Consider the following 18834-nt stretch of genomic DNA (forward strand, 5'->3'; position numbering starts at 1 on the left):
AGGAGCAGGCGCCTTTTAATTTCATGGCTGCAGTCACCATCTTCAGTGATTTTGGAGCCCAAGAAAATAAAGTCTGTCACTGTTTCCATTGTTTCCCCATCTATTTGCCATGAAGTGATGGGATCAGATGCCATGATCTTAGTTTTCTGAATGCTGAGTTTTAAACCAGCTTTTTCACTCTCTTTCACTTTCATCGAGAGGATCTTCAATTCCTCTTCACTTTCTGCCAAAAGAATGGTGTCCTCTGCGTATCTAAGGTTATTGATATTTCTCCCAAAAATCTTGATTCCAGCTTGTGCTTCATCCAGCCCGGCATTTTGCATAATATACTCTGCATATAAGTTAAATAAGCAGGGTGAGAGTATACAGCCTTGATGTACTCCTTTCCCTATTTGGAACCAGTCTGTTGTTCCATGTCCGGTTCTAACTGTTGCTTCTTATAGCAACATAACACTTCAGTTTTGTCTAAAAATATGAATACAGTACATTGGATAAATGCTGAGAGAACAAACAAGCATTAGCTTTGGTTATATTTGCTTGTTGAAAGTTTAAATGATTTCTATTTGTTTTCTGTTTGTTTTCCTTTAGTTCTATCCTTACTGCCCACCCCACCTGAACACAAATTTTATTTGTAGTTAAAAAAAAAAAAAAAGATGTCAATAAAGAACTTTTGAAAGAGAGCTTAACATTCTTATTCCCCTCTACGTCATCCCAAATGTTGAAAATAATTTATTGTATTATCTCAGGGATGTTCCTGGGGCCTCAAAGAAAAAGAAAAGAAAAGAAAGAAAGAAATGAATGTTCCAGAGTGGAGAAGTGTGAACATGCAAATGTTTGAGAAAACAAATTAGGTTTTGCAGCTTTTCCTCACACTGACTTGTTTCTCAGTGGGATGATTACAACAATGATGTAGGAAGAAAAAATAGTTCAATTATACTTAATTAGTTCCAGTGGCTGTTGGCTATTTTAGCCCTCATTTATGAATATTATTAGCAGGCAGACTGAATCTTGTGTTGCAACCTATGTAAAACAGGTTTATTTTCTTTTCTTCACTTGCTTTTTTTTTTTTATTCTTTGTTTGCTTTCCTTTTCCTTGGCAAACACTGCCAGAGTAATAGATTAAATTACTGTTAAGCCTATTTTATGAGATATTATCTTAGCAGGTCCTATAAGATAGTAATAAAGAGAAAATTCAATAATATTGGCATGATAAAGTGAAAACTATTAATAAGTAGAAAGAGTTCATCATAGTCATTAGATCTGAATGTTGGAAAGAAGCACAGTATGATAGAGGTTGGCAAAATTGCATTACGATGTCATTTAATTTCTATATGGATTTTTTTTTAGTAAGTAATTAATATAAATAGTTCTGACTGGTTTTAGAAACCATGGATACTGACAAAAATAAAGGAGTAGATGATGGGAAGCAGATGGATCATTTAATTTATTTCTCAATTACAGTTGACATATCAGGCACAGAAACCTGCAAGTCATCTATTTCTTTATGGCCCATTCTGCAGCTGTGTTTATTGTCATAACAAATAAATACATTATCTCATTAATGGAACGCTGAATATTTTTTATTCCAAAAAGCACATTCAAATACAATGCTTCTTCTACAAAAGGAGCACAAAATGGGGGGAGGGAGAGGGTATTTGCCCAACTGATTGCTGCAGAGGAGTGGGGCCTGTGTGGAGTGAAGGTTTCAGAAAACAAGATGTAGTCACAGCGAAGTGTAACCTGTTCTCATTTAGATATGATCTACTAGTCATTCTCAGAGAGCCATGCTATCAAACAGAGTCACACTTGTAAATCTTTATGCATTTCCTAGTTAATGCATATTGTATCTGAGATGCAGATGGATAATAAACTTTATTACAGTACATTTTAGAGTGTCTTTTCAACTAGAAGTGCCAGAAAGACTGGAGGAAATATCAGAGCCTACTTCTAGTGCTGTATTTAATGTTGTAAAAACAATATACGTTGGATTAGGAACAAATAGGTGCTTTATTCTCAAGTGAACAGATGGACTGTTACAGTCTAACGGTTTCCCCACTAGAATAGTACAGTTTCTGGTGGGTTTTGTTTGGAGTGGTTGCTAAAGATTGACTCTAAGGATCAAAAAGCATACAATTTTTGATTACTTATTGTTTCTTCACTTTGGATTAGGAACTCATCTGGTCTATAAGTATTCAATATTGGTAAGGATTATAAAAAATGGGAATGTAATTATTGAAAACACAATCCTTGGTTTTATTTGAACCTATAACCCATCAATTAACCCCATTCATTAATTCTCTTGATTATATATCCTTTGTTATCTGACCAAATTGGTCACCTTTATTCAACAGTTGTATCCACTAAAAATACATGCAATCCAAATCTTGGGAATATTATATTTAATATACATATTCATAGAGATCTATATACAAATCTAAGTTTTTCACATTTTACTTTTATGACCTTAGATTATTGATCTATTATGTTGATGCAAAGGTAAGTGTGATTTTACATTGCTGAAATTTGCCATTTGATATCAGAATACATTCTTAAATAAATGTGGTTATGTTACACTTCATTTTAATGTGCATTTCTTGCTTTATGTATTTTTGCTAATGACTTATTGTGCTGTGCTGTGCTGTGCTGTGCTTAGTCAGTCAGTCGTGTCAGACTCTCTGAGACCCCATGGACTGTAGCCCACCAGGCTCCTCTGAGCATGGGGATTCTCCAGGCAAGAATACTGGAAAGGGTTGCCCTGCCCTCCTCCAGGGGTGCCCTGCCCTCCTCCAGGGGATCTTCCCAACCCAGGGATCAAATCCAGGTCTCCCGCACTGCAGGGGGATTCTTTACCATCTGAGCCACCTGGGAAACCCAAGAATACTGGAGTAGGTAGCCTATCCCTTCTCCGGGGGATCTTCCCGACCAGGGTCTCCTGCACTGCAGATGGATTCTTTACCAGCTGAGCTACCAGGGAAGCCCAATGACTTATTACTTCCTGTTTATTTTATATTTATTTTACACTATAGAAATGATGTTAGACCAAAAGCAAATTTGAGCAGTTGTTTTTTTTTTTATTAAAGTTCAGAATGGGTGGTAAAGCAGCAAAGACAACTCTCAATATCATCAATACATTTAGCCCAGGAACTGATTATTAATAAACTTTGCAAAGGAGATGAGAGCCTTGGAGATGATGAGTGTAATGACTGGCCATTGGAAGTTGACAATAATCAACTGAAAGCAATCTTCAAAGCTGATCGTCTAACAACTGCATGAGAAGTTGCTAGAGAACTTAATGTTGACCATTCTGTGGTCATTCAACATTGAAGCAAATAGAAAAGGTGAAAAAGCTCAATAAGTGGTGCCTCATGAACTGACTGAAAACAAAAATCAATCATCCTTTTGAAGTGTCATCTTATTTTACTCCTTGCAACAACAACAATTTCTTATTTCAATTGTGACGTGTGACGAAAAGTGGATTTTATATGACAACTGGCAATGAACAGCTCAGTGGTTGGACCAAGAAGAAGCTGTAAAGCATTTCCTAAAGCCAAACTTGCACCAGGAAAAAGGTCATGGTCACTATTTGGTGGTCTGCTGCCAGTCTGATCCATTATGACTTTCTGAATCTTGATGAAACAATTATATATCAGCAAATCAATGAGATGTGCTGAAAACTGCAATGCCTGGAGCTGGCATTGGTCAACAGAATGGGCCCAATTCTTCTCTGCAAAAACACCCGACCACACATTGCACAATCAATGCTTCAAAAGTTGAAGAAATTGGGCTACAAAGTTTTGCCTCATCTGCCATATTCACTTGATTTTTCATTGACCAACTACCACTTCTTTAAGCATCTCAACAACTTTTTACAGAGAAAACACTTCCACAGCCAGCAGGAGGCAGAAAGTGCTTTTTAAGAGTTTGTTGAATCCTGAAGTGCAGATTTTCACACCACAGGAATAGACAAAGTCATTTATCACTGGCAAACATGTGTTGGTTGTAATGCTTCCTATTTTGATTAATAAAGATGTGTTTGAGCCTAGTCAAACAATAACAAATAATATCATAAATTAATACCTCTGGCCCTCAGTTTTCTAATCTAAAACATAGGGATGATAAGAGTATTTCATTGTCTTGTGACATTAAATGAGAGAATTCCTGTGAAAAATTAGAAAAATGCCTAGCCCAGAGTAGGCACTAAAATTACTGCTTTAATATTATAATATATATGACTACATTATAACATGTTCATATTGTATATTGTTATAATCTTTGGTATATAATGAAAAACATAAAATACTCCACTAAGGTGGGGGAATTTATTATATGTGTTGTGTATCAGCTTTCTCAGTATGTAAGTTTTGAGCTTTGTGTTGGATGAATTCTTAAAGCAGACTATTTGTATACCAGTTTAGAATATAGAAAAAATGACTCATGTTCCAATAAAGCATGCTAATCCAATAAAACATAACTTCAAATACCTTGCATCTCCATATAAAGCTAAGGTACAAGCCTAATGTACAAACCCTAAAGCTTCAGAAAGATTTCCAATGATTGGGCTAAAATTAAAACTTTGCTCTAATGATAAATTCCCTCAAGTCAATTGAGGGAAGGTGGTTTGGATGCCAGCATATTCGAATATCTGCATATCGATTATACAACCTATCACACATATACACACATGCAGAATTCTGGGGTCTATGCAGTTTTGGAGATTTAGTGTTGCCTGGCTGCAGTGTTCTCATCCCAGAATACTTCCTAATAGTGTGTGTATTTTATCTTTCAGTGAGTCTATAACAGAGAGAAAAGCTGACTAGAGAAGAGAAAGGAAAAGTTAGCACAGGAGAGAGATTGGGTCTGATTCTGATTTTTAGGGTGCAAATAGAAGTGGAAACAATGGAAACATTGACAGACTTTATTTTCTTGGGCTCCAAAATTACTATGGACAGTGGCTACAGCCATGAAATTAAAAGATGCTTGCTCCTTGGAAGAAAAGCAATGACTAACCTAGACAGTGTATTAAAAAGCAGAAAGATTACTTTGCTTACAAAAGTCTGTGTAGTCCAAGTTTTTCCAATAAGTCATGTTCGGATATGAGAGCTGGACAACAAAAAGGGCTGAGTGCCAAAGAATTGGTGCCTTTGAATTGGTGCTGGAGAAGACTCTTGAGAGTCCCTTGGACAGCAAGGAAATCAAACCAGTCAATCCTAAAGGAAATCAATCCTGAATATTCATTGGAAGGACTGATGCTGAAGCTGAAGCCCCAATTCTTTGGCCACCTAATGCAAAGAGCTGACTCATTGAAAAACACCTGATGCTGGGAAAGATTGAAGACACGAGGAGAAGGGGATGACAGAAGATAAGATGGTTGGGTGGCATCACCAACTCAATGGACATGCATTTGAGCAAACTCTGAGATATGATGAAGGACAGGGAAGCCTTGCATGCTGCAGTCCAAGGGGTCTCAAAGAATCAAACATGACTGAGTGACTGAACAACAACTAAATTTGAAATCATAAGAAGCCTAATTTTGTAAAATTATTAGGTTCTTGGTATTTTAAAAATACAGATATCTTACTTATAAATGGTCTGCTGCTAAGTTGCTTCAGTCGTGTCCGACTCTGTGTGACCCCATAGACGGCAGCCCACCAGGCCCCCTTTCCTGGGATTCTCCAGGCCAGAACACTGGAGTGGGTTACCATTTCCCTCTCCAATGCATGAAAGTGAAAAGTGAAAGTCAAGTCACTCAGCCGTGTCCGACTCTTTGCGACCCCATGGACTGTAGCCCACCAGGCTCCTCCATCCATGGGATTTTCCAGGCAAGAGTACTGGAGTGGGGTGCCATTGCCTTCTCCATCAATGTTCTAAAAGAACTATTTTAAAATAGGTAACTATCAACAGATGCACCTAAGACCAACATTGGTTTGATGCTAAGATATAGAGTAGACATGGAATCTTTTGTGGAACACATGTGTTCTGTTGTTCTGGACAAGCAGGGATCTGTAATTGTGTTGGTTCTATAACATCAACAAGTATCTCACACTAGTTACGACTTTGCAGGCAGCTGTCTACAGAGATTAAACCAATTACATCTCAGAGAAAGGGGCTGGAAACTCCAGCCTTGCCTTTAATTGGCATAATATTGTTTCCAAACATCTTTTCCCAATGCCCCCTAAGTATTTGAGAAACAAAGTAATTTCAGTGAAATGAAACAGGAAGACAAATACAGATACCTCTGTTATACCATCAGTTCAAAATTATTTTCAAATAGTACTTAATTTTATCATTTTCATCTGTACATTCCTACCATTTTAGTTTATTAATTTTATTCTAAACTGTACATGGCTGATAGCCTAGTGCAGTGTCTCCAGGGGAGAATTATTTTGTGAGAGGAAAAACCCAACAATGCTGGGATTATAAGTATACAGCTTCTGTGTTTACTTAAGCATTGGAATGTCATACCAGTGAAACAAAAACAGAAATGGAATCCTTTGTGTGTGTGTAATTGGAGACCTGGATATTGGAGAGACTTGGAAGGGATCACATTTGGCAATCAATGGCTGGGGCTGGTATTTAAAGAAAGTCCACACATTCATTAAAATCACTGAACAAAAATCTCAGCTTCATATGAATAGACATAGTGTTTTTCCTATTTCATTTTTAATATATTTAAGAGAGGAAAAAAAATCTCACTTCATCACTGACAGTTCCATCAAAGCACTTTTGACTTACAATTGGCATGCAAATGCCTGGGTAAATTGTTCTGCAGATTCATTACTATTCAGAGCAAAGGAACATCCCCAGGGAGACACAGCAGAATCACTGACCTGCACCATATTAAACCCCTATAATCCAGAATTAGAAACTGCCTTGAAATAAAAGATTGGGTGAGGAAGGTGGGGAGAGAGTATAGAGTTTTTGCTATAGATGTGCAAGTGAGGGCCAGTGGCAAACCTTGGCTCTATTTTTGATCTTGGATTCTCCAGATCTGCCCCCAGCCTCTCTTCAGCTCTATGTCTTACCCAAATATTTCTTTAATTCCATTTCAATTTTATAGTAATAATAATGAATTATAGTTTCCTGAAGTATAAATTCTTGTTGTTTCTTACCCATAGCATTCCTTTTGTCGCCACTGTACACATAGATCAGACAAGCCAATAGCTAGTCATACCAGTTACAGCACATTAAGGTCATATTACTCATGTAAACTCATCTTATATAAACTCAGAAAGTCTCCAACCCCTCTATCTGAATGTAGCTATATTGTATTGCATATCCATCAGCTTTTAATATCTTAAGTGGAGCCAGAATTCTCATATCATTTTCATAAGCTTACTCTATGAGATATTTAAGGTTTATACATGTAAAAACCATTCCAAACATCAATCAACAAATACTAATGCTTCCTTCTAAGAGAAAGACATAGTGTTAATCTCCAAAAGACTTAAAAATAGCATCTCTGTTTTCATGGAGCTTACAGAACACAAGGGGTAACAGGACAACCATAACAAACCAGTTCTATCAGTTGGAAAATTAGGAACTAAGAACTCACAGTATCTATTTATATACTGATTCAATGAATATTAATGGTTACCCTGACCTGGCCACTATGCTAGATTCTGCAACTACATTAATGAGTAAAACCCACAAGACTTTGCTTCCTTAAACTGCCAGTGTTTAATGAAGTGGCAAACATTTAATAGTCAATCAAATAAATCATGCAGTATCAAATTCTTTTTAAGGAAGAACTATAAGAACTATGGTACTATAAGTACTATGGTACTATAGGAACTATGATACTATAAGTACTATGGTACTATAAGTACTATGGCACTATAAGTACTATGGTACTATAAGTACTATAGCACTATAAGTACTATGGTACTATAAGAACTATATATATATATATATATATCATATAACTCTGATACTATAAGTACTATGGTACTATAAGTGCTATGGTACTGTAAGTACTATAGTACTATAAGTACTATGGTATTATGAGTACTATGGTACTATAAGTACTGTGGTACTATAAGTACTTTAGCACTATAAGTACTATGGCACTATAAGTACTATGGTACTATAGTACTATAAGAACTATAAAGGAAAAAAACAAGAGGACTTAATTTATATTGGACTTTCAAGACACCCTGTCTGAAGATGTGAATTTACTTCTGAATATGGGAATAAATGAAGTGAGGTGGAAAGAAATGAATTCAAAATATTAGTTTAAACCCAGGAAAGACATGATATTGGTGCATTTAAAAACAGAATGCAGATGTATCATCCAGAGGAAGATAAATGTGATTAGATTTAAGAAGGTAGGCAGGGTTGTTATGGAAGAGATGAAGCTTCAGTCTTAATGGACTGCTACAGAAAGTATTCTTCCTGTGATGGAGTAAAAGAGTGTGACCCTCTCTATTGAGCAATGGTCGTGGTCCCAACAAATTTCATCAGTTATCATCATCCATACAGAAGTTATTTCCAAAGCCCCTTGGAAAAGCAAAATATGAAGTACAGTAAATCAAAATTTATCTTGACGGTCAGCTATCTGCTTAAATTGTTTCTTTGGTTTCCCACATGAAATAATATGGTTTCTGAGCATTCTTCAGTGCAGTTTTCCAGACATATTTTGGCATTTGGCACCTGGCTAGTTCCTGGATGCTCAGTGATAAAATCGGATTATGGGAAAAGTTTTTTCATAAAAATCCCTCCATGTCTTCCCCATACTGCAATTCTATTTCTCCCCCAATCCCTGTCCCATCCACATCAATATATGTATACCATTCCCTAGAGAGACTGCAGGAATTTGAATGGTTAAAGCTCAGAGATTGTACCATATGAACTGAATGAGTCATGGCTTTTGTCTCTTTGTTCTCTTTATTGCCCATAAAGACTGAAAATTCAGACAATATATTTGATTTCCTAGCCTACGTTGAGGTTAGCTGGTACCTAAAGTAGGTCAGTTGGAGAAGGAAATGGCAACCCAATGCAGTATTCTTGCCTGGAGTATCCCATGGACAGAGGAGCCTGGCAGGCTACAGTCCATGGGGTTGCAAGAATTGGACACGACTCAGCAACTAAACCGCCACCACCAAAGTAGGTCAATGGGAGCTAGAATAGGTTAAAGAGTAAACACTAGGAGAGCTCAAATGTGGCAGAAGGTAAGATGGGAGAGGTAAGCAATCAATTTATGGAAGAAATGCATGAGAATATATTTCCCTTGCTCCCACTGAGCATAGACTTATGGGAGCATGCCTATATCAGTAACAGTTAGCTCAGATCCTGGAGGGCACAGACCTGGGGGTTGAAGCCAACAAGCTGAAGATGGCTAAGGAGAAAGATGGGAGCACTTGGTCATTGATGGTGCCAGTGTGATGCTTAATAAACAAACCCTGGGAAGACCCTCTATTTATTGCCTAGTGACAAAATAGATTTACATATTCTAATTCAATTTTAATTGGACTATTCCATTAATTACAGCTGAAATCTTTCTGATGAGTCCAATATATACTTTGTGGTTTCTTCACCCTACTGCCTCTTATACCATGTTTAATTTCCAACAATGCTGGAAGGAAGGTGATACATTCTTCTTAATTTCTAAGAGATGCAGGAAATTTTAGGGGTAATAAATGAAGCTGATCTGTGAAAAGTACAAGGAATGACTCAATTTTGAAGCATGTATGAATTATATCTATTCTGAACTTAACATAAAACACACAATTTTGCTTAAGGTAGATTTAATATCAAGGAAAATGTGAGCACTAGAAAGGATTGGACAGGAAACCACATGCCCTCTGAGATGTAAGCATGCTGCTGTTGCTAAGTTGTTGCATCCAACTCTTTGTCTTCCTATGGACTGCAGCATGCCAGGCTTCCCTGTCCTTCACTATCTCCCAGAGTTTTCTCTATTTTTATGTCCATTGAGTCAGTGGTACTATCTAACTATTTCATCCTCTGCCACTCTCTTCTCCTCCTACCCTCAGTCTATCCCAGCATCAGGGTGTTTTCCAATGAATCAGCTCTTCTCGTACCAGGTAGCCAAAGTATTGGAGCTTCAGCTTCAGTATCAGTCCTCCCAATGAATATTCAGGCTTGATTTCCTTTAGAATTGACTGTTTTGATCTCCCTGCTGTCCAAGGGGCTCTCAAGAGTCTTCTCTAGTACTGCAATTCAAAAGCATCAATTTTTTTAGTGCTCAGCCTTCTTTCTGGTCCAACTATTATATCCATACATGACTACTGGTAAGACCATAGCTCTGACTACAGATATTTGTTGGCAAAGTGATATCTCTACTGTTCAATATGCTGTCTAGGTTTGTTATAGCTTTTCTTTCAAGGAGCAAGCATCTTTTAATTTCATAGCTGCAGTTGCCATCCACAGTAATTTTGGAGGCCAAGAAAATAATTCTGTCACTGTTTCCAATTTTTCCCCTTTTATTTGCCATGAAGTGATGGGATCAGATGCCATGATCTTAGTTTTTTGAATGTTGAGTTTAAACCAATCTTTTCACTCACCTCTTTCATCCTCATCAAGAGGCTCTTTAGTTCCTCTTCATGTTATGCCTTTAGCGTGGTATCATCTGCATATCTCAGGATATAAGGATACCCTATTACAAAATAATAGTCTAGAACCAACTCAAGGCTCTTTCAATTCTGACATTTGAGAAAGGCAGGCTCTAACACCTATAATTGGTCCTCTAGGTGGGCTGCAGTTAATATAAACATGGCTAAATTGGGAAGGGCTATTCATTGTCTCCTGACTCCTGTTAGCAACACTCAGTGGTCTAGGGAGCAACATTAAAACAATAATAGCCACATGACTAAATTGTGACTTTTGTGTTGGTTTAGTTACCTATTTGCCTCCAACTCATCTCCAGTACTCTTGCCTGGAAAATCCCATGGACGGAGGAGCCTGGTAGGCTGTAGTCCATGGGGTCACTAAGAGTCAGACACGACTGAGCGACTTCACTTTCACTTTTCACTTTCCTGCATTGGAGAAGGAAATGGCAACCCACTCCAGTGTTCTTGCCTGGAGAATCCCAGGGACGGTGGGCTGCTGTCTATGGGGTCACACAGAGTCGGACACGACTGAAGGGACTTAGCAGCAGTGACAGCATCTCTTATAAATAGTATTGAGATTAGTTGAAAGAAGGTAATTGCTTCTCCCAATATCCTGTAATAAACAGGTATCTTCCTCAGGGTAAATTCATGCACAGCTCCAGTAATACTTAAGAATTTGGGGAATTTAAAAATGACACATATGTTATCACTTGTTGCTTTTTGTTCACTAGAGAACGTTTTTAATTTGTTAAATTATTTTTCAAGTTGGCTTTTGCTTCACACTTACTGACCTCTGGGAATCTTACTGTAATCTATCTATTGGCTGTGGCTGACCATGTTGAATAGAATGATCTAGATTATTAGTTTGATATAAAATACAATGTGTATTGTATTTCTGAGAACATGGGCTGGTTACATGGAAATTACAGGAGTATAGTCAGTAAATTGGTCCCCACAAGAGCACTGTGTCCCCTGGGCTGGACTGCTGTTCTTAGTAGCAGGACTGGTTGCTTAACTGCTTTCCTCAGCATGTCAGGCTGAGGTTGAAAAACAAACAACATGTTTCAAAATGTCTTCTCTTCTAATTAAGTATGACAGAGTAATTTGCTTCAATCTTACACCAAGTCAGAGTTTGACAGTATTTTTTTCTTCTTATAATGTTAAGAAGAGCAAGTTAATAAAAGCATGGAATAAAAATATGTGTCCTTGAACAGTATTTTTTAAATGAGATGTCCAAATGATTTTTACAATTTTGCTGAACTCACTGTTATAAATATTAATTTTTTAAATTGACATCATCCTTATATTATCATTAATGAACTAAGGAAAATGAGGTCTAGATGCTAAAATCATTAGGCAATTATTCAGAGTTAGAGTGTCTTCTCCTAGGAAGAATTACGAAAGGTGAAGTGTCAGTGTTGGATGGAAACATATTTTATACATTCCTCAGTAATTGGGTAATCAGTGGAGTTATTTCTGATATTGGGAGTGCTGAGAATTCTTTACATAGACTATTAAGTAAAAGACTTCAAATCAACAACTAATATTATATCTTGACTGTGTTTTTGGGAATCAGCCCTCCTGCCTTACACACATCAAGCCAATTATAAAATTGAGATTACAGATATTTGCTACTCATGTATAAAAACACCTACCATTTACTGAGGAGAATTAGGTTCAATGCTTGAAATTTGTGATACTCCAAATAATCCTGTAGGAAGTTGAAATACTATCCATTTTGCAACTGTAGAGAATGAGGACCTAGGAATTTACAAATCATGTTCTGGAGGGGATTCAAATAGAGGTTTATTTTGTTATTTCACAACTAAGATTTTAACCCTCTGTGCAACTCAATGTGCACACCTCTGAGCGTGTATGCCTGCACACACACACACACACACACACACACACACATATACATACACTCACACGTATATATGCAATTCAAGAAAGGTTGCTGTAGGACTGATGCCAACTACTGTGAATGAATGGAGAAATAATTTACTAATTAAGTAAATTAATAAGAGGCAAAGCCAATTGTTCCATTAAACTTCTCCTACCTTATTATAAAAGGATTTGGTGTCTGTCACAAAGAACAACTATAAGACACGACCGTAGGCTCCAACTTGAAAGCCTGAAAGCAAAATTATGAGGCACGTCCTATGTCCGGATAGAGATGCACTAAAAACTATCTAAAGAAATCCAGTGCAGACATGATCAGAGCATAATCCTATTAATATTTTCTTTAAAATACTTACTTTATAAATGTAGAAAATCATTTTAGATACAAACTTTGTAGTATGCACTTATATACTCATTTCCCAATGAATTTTTAAAATGAATATGGTTCACAGGAACTATCATGCTTAATGATTTTTAACGCAAATATCTAAAACAATATAATCATATTTCATTTTAATGATATTATTAAAAGATACTATAAAGTTGGTTTGGGTAAGGAGTAAATTAAAAAGGACAATTGTAAAAGTAAATATGACAGTAAGAGTAAACAGGACCTGGATGAGCACTTAACACATGGTAGGTGCTAATTAAATATTTGACAGATGACTGAATAGCAATAGCAATAAAATGATAAGCTATTGCCTTGCAGTGTGTGAACATTTGCTATGGTGAAAATTTCACTGGGCATTAGCAAAATGTCAAAGTCTTGAGATTTTATTTAAGAAATAATATACGAAAAGATGTTTCTTTATGGGGAAAATAGAAAAACATCTTGCGTTTGAATCACATATAGAAATAGTAGTTATTGTAAATAAGATTAAAAAGTATCCCCAGTGGCTTGTTTTATTTTAGATTAGGATTTTGAACAAATAATCACTATGAAATTCTTCAAAAATAAGGAGTACCACCTATTCCTCAAAGATGATATACCCAAGGACAGAGAAATGCTTCCTTTTTTTTCCAATGAGTTTTAGATTTTTCATTTCATGAAATTATCTTAGTTAAAATTCCTTTCTTTTACTTCTATGTTCTAAAAATGAAAGCTACCTTTTTGAGTCTAAGACTCTCCTGGTTAAAAGTAGTATTAAATTGAACTTTGAAAGACAGTGGGTGTTTTTTTTACACTGATTTTTTCTTTCTTTCAAAATATAAAAACAAAGAGGGGTTGGTTGAGACATATTCAGAATCAATATTATCTTAGTGGTGACTGCTCAATGACTTGTATAAAATAATTAGTCTTATTTAGAAGAACAGGAAGCACACAACAGAAAATATAGTTAAGATTTAATTTTAAAGTAAGACAGCATGATTGCCTCTCTGGCAGAATAACAGAATACAATATTCAGCTCATCCTAGTTAAATTATTAAACTAATTTCCTTTTTACAAAATCATCAAAGTTTGAAGCAGAAAATGGAAGTGGATGTCCAAGTGTAACTTTTCTAGCCAGCAACCTGGTCAAAGAATTAAATTACTTTGGTTTAAATGCATTATATATGCATTGGGCTTATTATAGTCCAAATAAAAGACTTATTTATTTTTTCTGTTAAGAATAAAGTTTAGTATGAAATACAGAACAGAAATTTACTTAACTTTTGTTTAATTTTGTGCTATTCTCAAATCTGCAGGATTTTTTTCTTTTTTCTTTTTTAGATGATTCATAATAAGCTAATGAATCTAATTCCTTCCATTTGCATCAATGTTAACAACAGATGTTTGATAGAGTACTGGTTATATGCAAGGCACTATGCGTGCTAGGAATTGGTGCTAGCGGCTGCTGACCTCCCGAAAAAGACTAATTTGAAAGATGCAGTTATTTTCCAATTCCAGCAAAAGCAAAACTCTCTGACTTCTGCACCAGGAAACTGAGGCTCGTTCACTCTGACAGGACTGGCACTCTTAGATCCACTTAGAAGCTTTTTACCCAAATTAATGTATTAGGGAAATTATTGCCGCCCTTGCCTGAGTATTTACTTTTCAAATTATTCTTGCAAGGTCATTTTGGTTTCTGTGTAGTAGGAAAGGACTGTTTCTAAGTGGTAGGAGTTCAATATTTTTTCCTGGGCTTTTCCCTCAGGAGCAGGTAAGTCAGGTTCAATGCTCACCTCGTATTAGTTCATGTCCATTAGTGTGCCCCATGTCAGCACACACCTGCTAACAGTCCGTTATCATATATCAGCCCACCTCATGGTAAGGTGTGTTCCATTCTAGTGTATGTCCTATGAAAGTGAGAATCCTTATTAGTGGATATTAGTGTACTTGTCATATTATCCCTTATTAATGCATACCTCAGATTTGCATAAGTATCATTCCAGTATGTGTCCATGTTAATGCATGCCCCATGTTAGTTTACATATCAAGTTAGCACACAACCCATATAAACACGTACATGCATGCTCAGTCACTCAGTTGTGTCCAACTCTTTGTGACCCCATGGACTGGAATCCACCAGACTGCTCTATCCATGAAGTTTTTCAGGCAATAATACTGGAGTGGGTTGCTGGAGCCTGGTAGGCTATGGTCCATAGGATTGCAAAGAGTCATACACGACTGAGCAACTTCACTGGTTCACTAGGTTGCCGGTTCCTCCTCGAGGGCATCTTCCCTACCCGGGGAATGAACCCACCTCTCTTGTGTCTCATGCATTGGCAGGTGGATTCTTTACCACTCTGCCATTGGCAGGGGGTGGTGGCAGGGGGGCTTCAAAATTACTTTGGATGATGACTGCAGCCATAAAGTGAAAAGATGCTTGCTCCTTGGAAGAAAGCTATGACAAACCTAGACAGTGTATTTAAAAAGAGTGACATTACTTTGCCAACAAAGGTCCATCTAGTCAAAGCTATGGTTTTTCCAGTAGTCAGGTACAGATGTGAGACTTGGACCATAAATAAAGGCTGAGCACTCAAGAACTGATACTTTGGAAACGTGGTGCTGGAGAAGACTCTTGAGAGTCCTTTGGACTTCAAGGAGATCAAACCAGTCAATCCTAAAGGAAATCAACACTGAATATTCATCTGGAAGGACTGAGGCTGAAGCTGGAGCTCCAATACTTTGGCCACCTGATGGGAAGACCTGACTCATTGGAAAAGAACCTTATGCTGGGAAAGATTGAAGGAAAAAGGAGAAGAGGTTGGGAGAGGATAAGATGGTTAGATAGTTTCACTGCATCAATGGACAGGAATTTGAGCAAACTCTGGGAGAGAGTGGAGTACAGAGGAACCTGGCCTGCTGCAGTTCATCGGGTTGCAAAGAGTCAGACACAACCAGCAACTGAACAGCAACATATAAACACACATCCTATTTACCATGTTAGTGCAAATCCCATTTTAGCACACATATTTCTCCACATTTAAGAATTGAGGTACAGAGGACCCAGAACTGGGGTTACTTCTAAGTGATGGCATTTGAGATATAGATTTCTTCTGTCTTTTCTCCTGCTTTTTTTTTTTTTTTTTTTTTTTTGGTAATTTCTATGATCTAGGTCTCGGATGGGCATTCTGGCAGGAAGGGAGATGATTGGAAAGGGGTGGAATCAGTAACCTTCTTTGTGTCCTTTTGGCCAGCATTATATTTTTGGCCTTTCTCTACTTACAAGACAGTCGAGGAATCTAGGGTTTTACCTTTTATAGACTCCTCAATAGGAAGAGGTAAGGGGAAAAGTGGGTGAAAAATAGAAATGGTGTGACCAGTGTAGTGATGAGAATGTGTCAATACAGTTGACCCTTGAGCACCGGGCATAGTGGGATGGTTAGTGGTGCCAACACTCTGCAGAGTAGAAAAATTATATTTTAAAAATGTGATCTCTATATATGCTTGATACCTTCCCATCCTCAGATCTTCATCTGACTCAACTAATCATGGATCCTGTAGTCTTAGTATTTACTATTTAAAAAATTCATGAATAAGTGGACCCATGATGTTCTAACCCATGTTCAAGAATCATCTGGACTCCCATATTTTATATGAAGAAGAGTTATATTAAGAAGTTATATTAAGAGTTTATGTTAAGAAGAGTTATCACTAAAAGCTCTGTGCAAGTTATTTACAACTTCTGGATTTTGAGTTTTTCCAGTAGTCATGTATGGATGTGAGAGTTGGATTATAAAGAAAGCTGAGCACCAAAGAATTGATGCTTTTGAACTGTGGTGTTGGAAAAGCCTCTTGAGAGTCCCTTGGACTGCAAGGAGATCTAACCAGTCCATCCTAAAGGAAATCAGTCCTGAATATTCATTGGAAGGACTGATGCTGAAGCTGAAACTCCAGTACTTTGGCCACCTGATGCAAAGAGCTGACTCATTTGAAAAGACTCTGATGCTGGGAAAGATTGAAGGCGGGGGGAGAAGGGGACGACAGAGGATGAGATGGTTAGATGGCATCACTGATTCAATGGACATGAGTTTGAGTAAACTCCAGGATTTGGTGATGGATAGAGAAGCCTGGCGTGTTGCAGTCCATGGGGTAGCAAAGAATCGGACATGACTAAGCAACTGAACTGAACTGAACTGAACATCTAATGTATTTCTTTTCAACTATGTAGGAGAGATTTTTTAATTAAGAAACTCAAATTATCTGAAAATTATATTGAGTTAGTAAAGCATCAGTAAACAATCACTACTTATGACATCTACAAGGTAAAGGGATTTGAGGGACCTAGGTTATATCCTTTATTTATTTAAGATTGATTTATTTCATTTTTCTAGGCCTAAAGTTTGATTTAGTCAATTTGGTAAATGCCATTACATTAAAGATAACTTTTTGAGATATCCTGGGTTTTCTACATTTCTCCAATGAACTTCCTGAAATCTGTTTCCCTCTCTGATATTTATTCTGGCATCCCCAAATGTCCTGTGTGGTTATACAAGCCTTCCCTGGGCAGACGAGTATGTATTGATGTGAGGCTGACTCTAAGAACTATATCACTCAAGGGAGGTGATTCTTCCATATTTATTAAATCAGCTTCCTGACATAGTTCTATGTTAGCATGGTAGATGTAGGATATTTGTAGTCACCACCTACTTTAACTTGGAGAAGGAGATGGCTACCCACTCCAGTGTTCTTGCCTGGAGAATTTAATGGACAGAGGAACCTGGTGGGCTACAGTCCATGGGAATGCAAAGAGTTGGACAGGACTGAGCGACTAACTCTCTACTTTAACTTTCACTTTTCTAAACACCTCACCTTGTGGAGTTTCAGGGACAAATTCAACCCTTAGCACTTCTCATTCTGATGTCTTACCCAGCTCCAGCTTTTGTTTTGTGTTATGTGCTCGTATATATGACCTTTGATTAAAAGTGGATTCTTAATGCTCCCTCCTGTCATCAGTGTGAATATCCAGAGGGATCTGAAGGTGTTGAGAAAGTAGCAGTATTAGGGAGTCTTTCACTGGCTTGGCCTTCTGGTATTTTAGACCTCCTTCGTATTGAAGATACTAACACAAAGGAGAAGCTCTTTTTACTCTTTAAAAACAGCATTAATAACGTGGAGAAGATTAATGAAAGATCAAAGAATGCACTTAATGTGCATTTAAAGACGTTAAAGTGAAATTGAAATTGTTAATCACTCAGTCATGTCCGACTCTTTTCAACCCTGTGGACTGTAGCCCATTAGGCTCCTCTGTCCATGGAAACAGTGACAAACTTTAATTTTCTTGCCATTTCCTTCTCCAATGCGTGCAAGTGAAAAGTGAAAGTGAAATCGCTCAGTCGTGTCTGACTCTTTGCCACCCCATGGACTGCAGCCCACCAGGCTCCTCCATCCATGGGATTTTCCAGGCAAAAGTACTGGAGTGGGGTGCCTTTGACTTCTCCGATTGCACACTTTAAACATATACAAATTTATTTGTCAATTATACCTCAGTAAAGCTCCATCATGGAGTATTTTCAAGCTTTAGGAGATCATTTGATTTATTTCAGGACAGAGGATCATTCTTACTCTTTTGGAAATGTTCTCTAACTCTGGAATCTTTAATGTCTTCTATTTCCAAATTAAAAAAATGTCTTTGAATTTTAAAGTTAAAATTCAAACATGAAAAAGCTTAACATCAACATTCCTGTGACATTTCTGTAACACTCTCTCCCCTTTCCAGTTTTGCTCTCCAGAGGAAAGTTCTTTTAAATGATTTAGAGATATTTATGTTGGTACTTCTAAATAATTTATGTACATTGATATGTTTTAATTTTCTTGGTTTGTTGAGCTTCCACATTATCTACTTATGTAGAATTATCACTGTGAAACACACCACTATATCTCGTCTTCCCCCTTCTCCTAGTAGAGTTGTGTCAAATGTTTTCTGTGTCTGTACTCAGTTGC

This window comes from Bos mutus, chromosome 26, assembly GCF_027580195.1.
Source record: "Bos mutus isolate GX-2022 chromosome 26, NWIPB_WYAK_1.1, whole genome shotgun sequence".
NCBI classification, from domain to species: Eukaryota; Metazoa; Chordata; class Mammalia; order Artiodactyla; family Bovidae; genus Bos; species Bos mutus.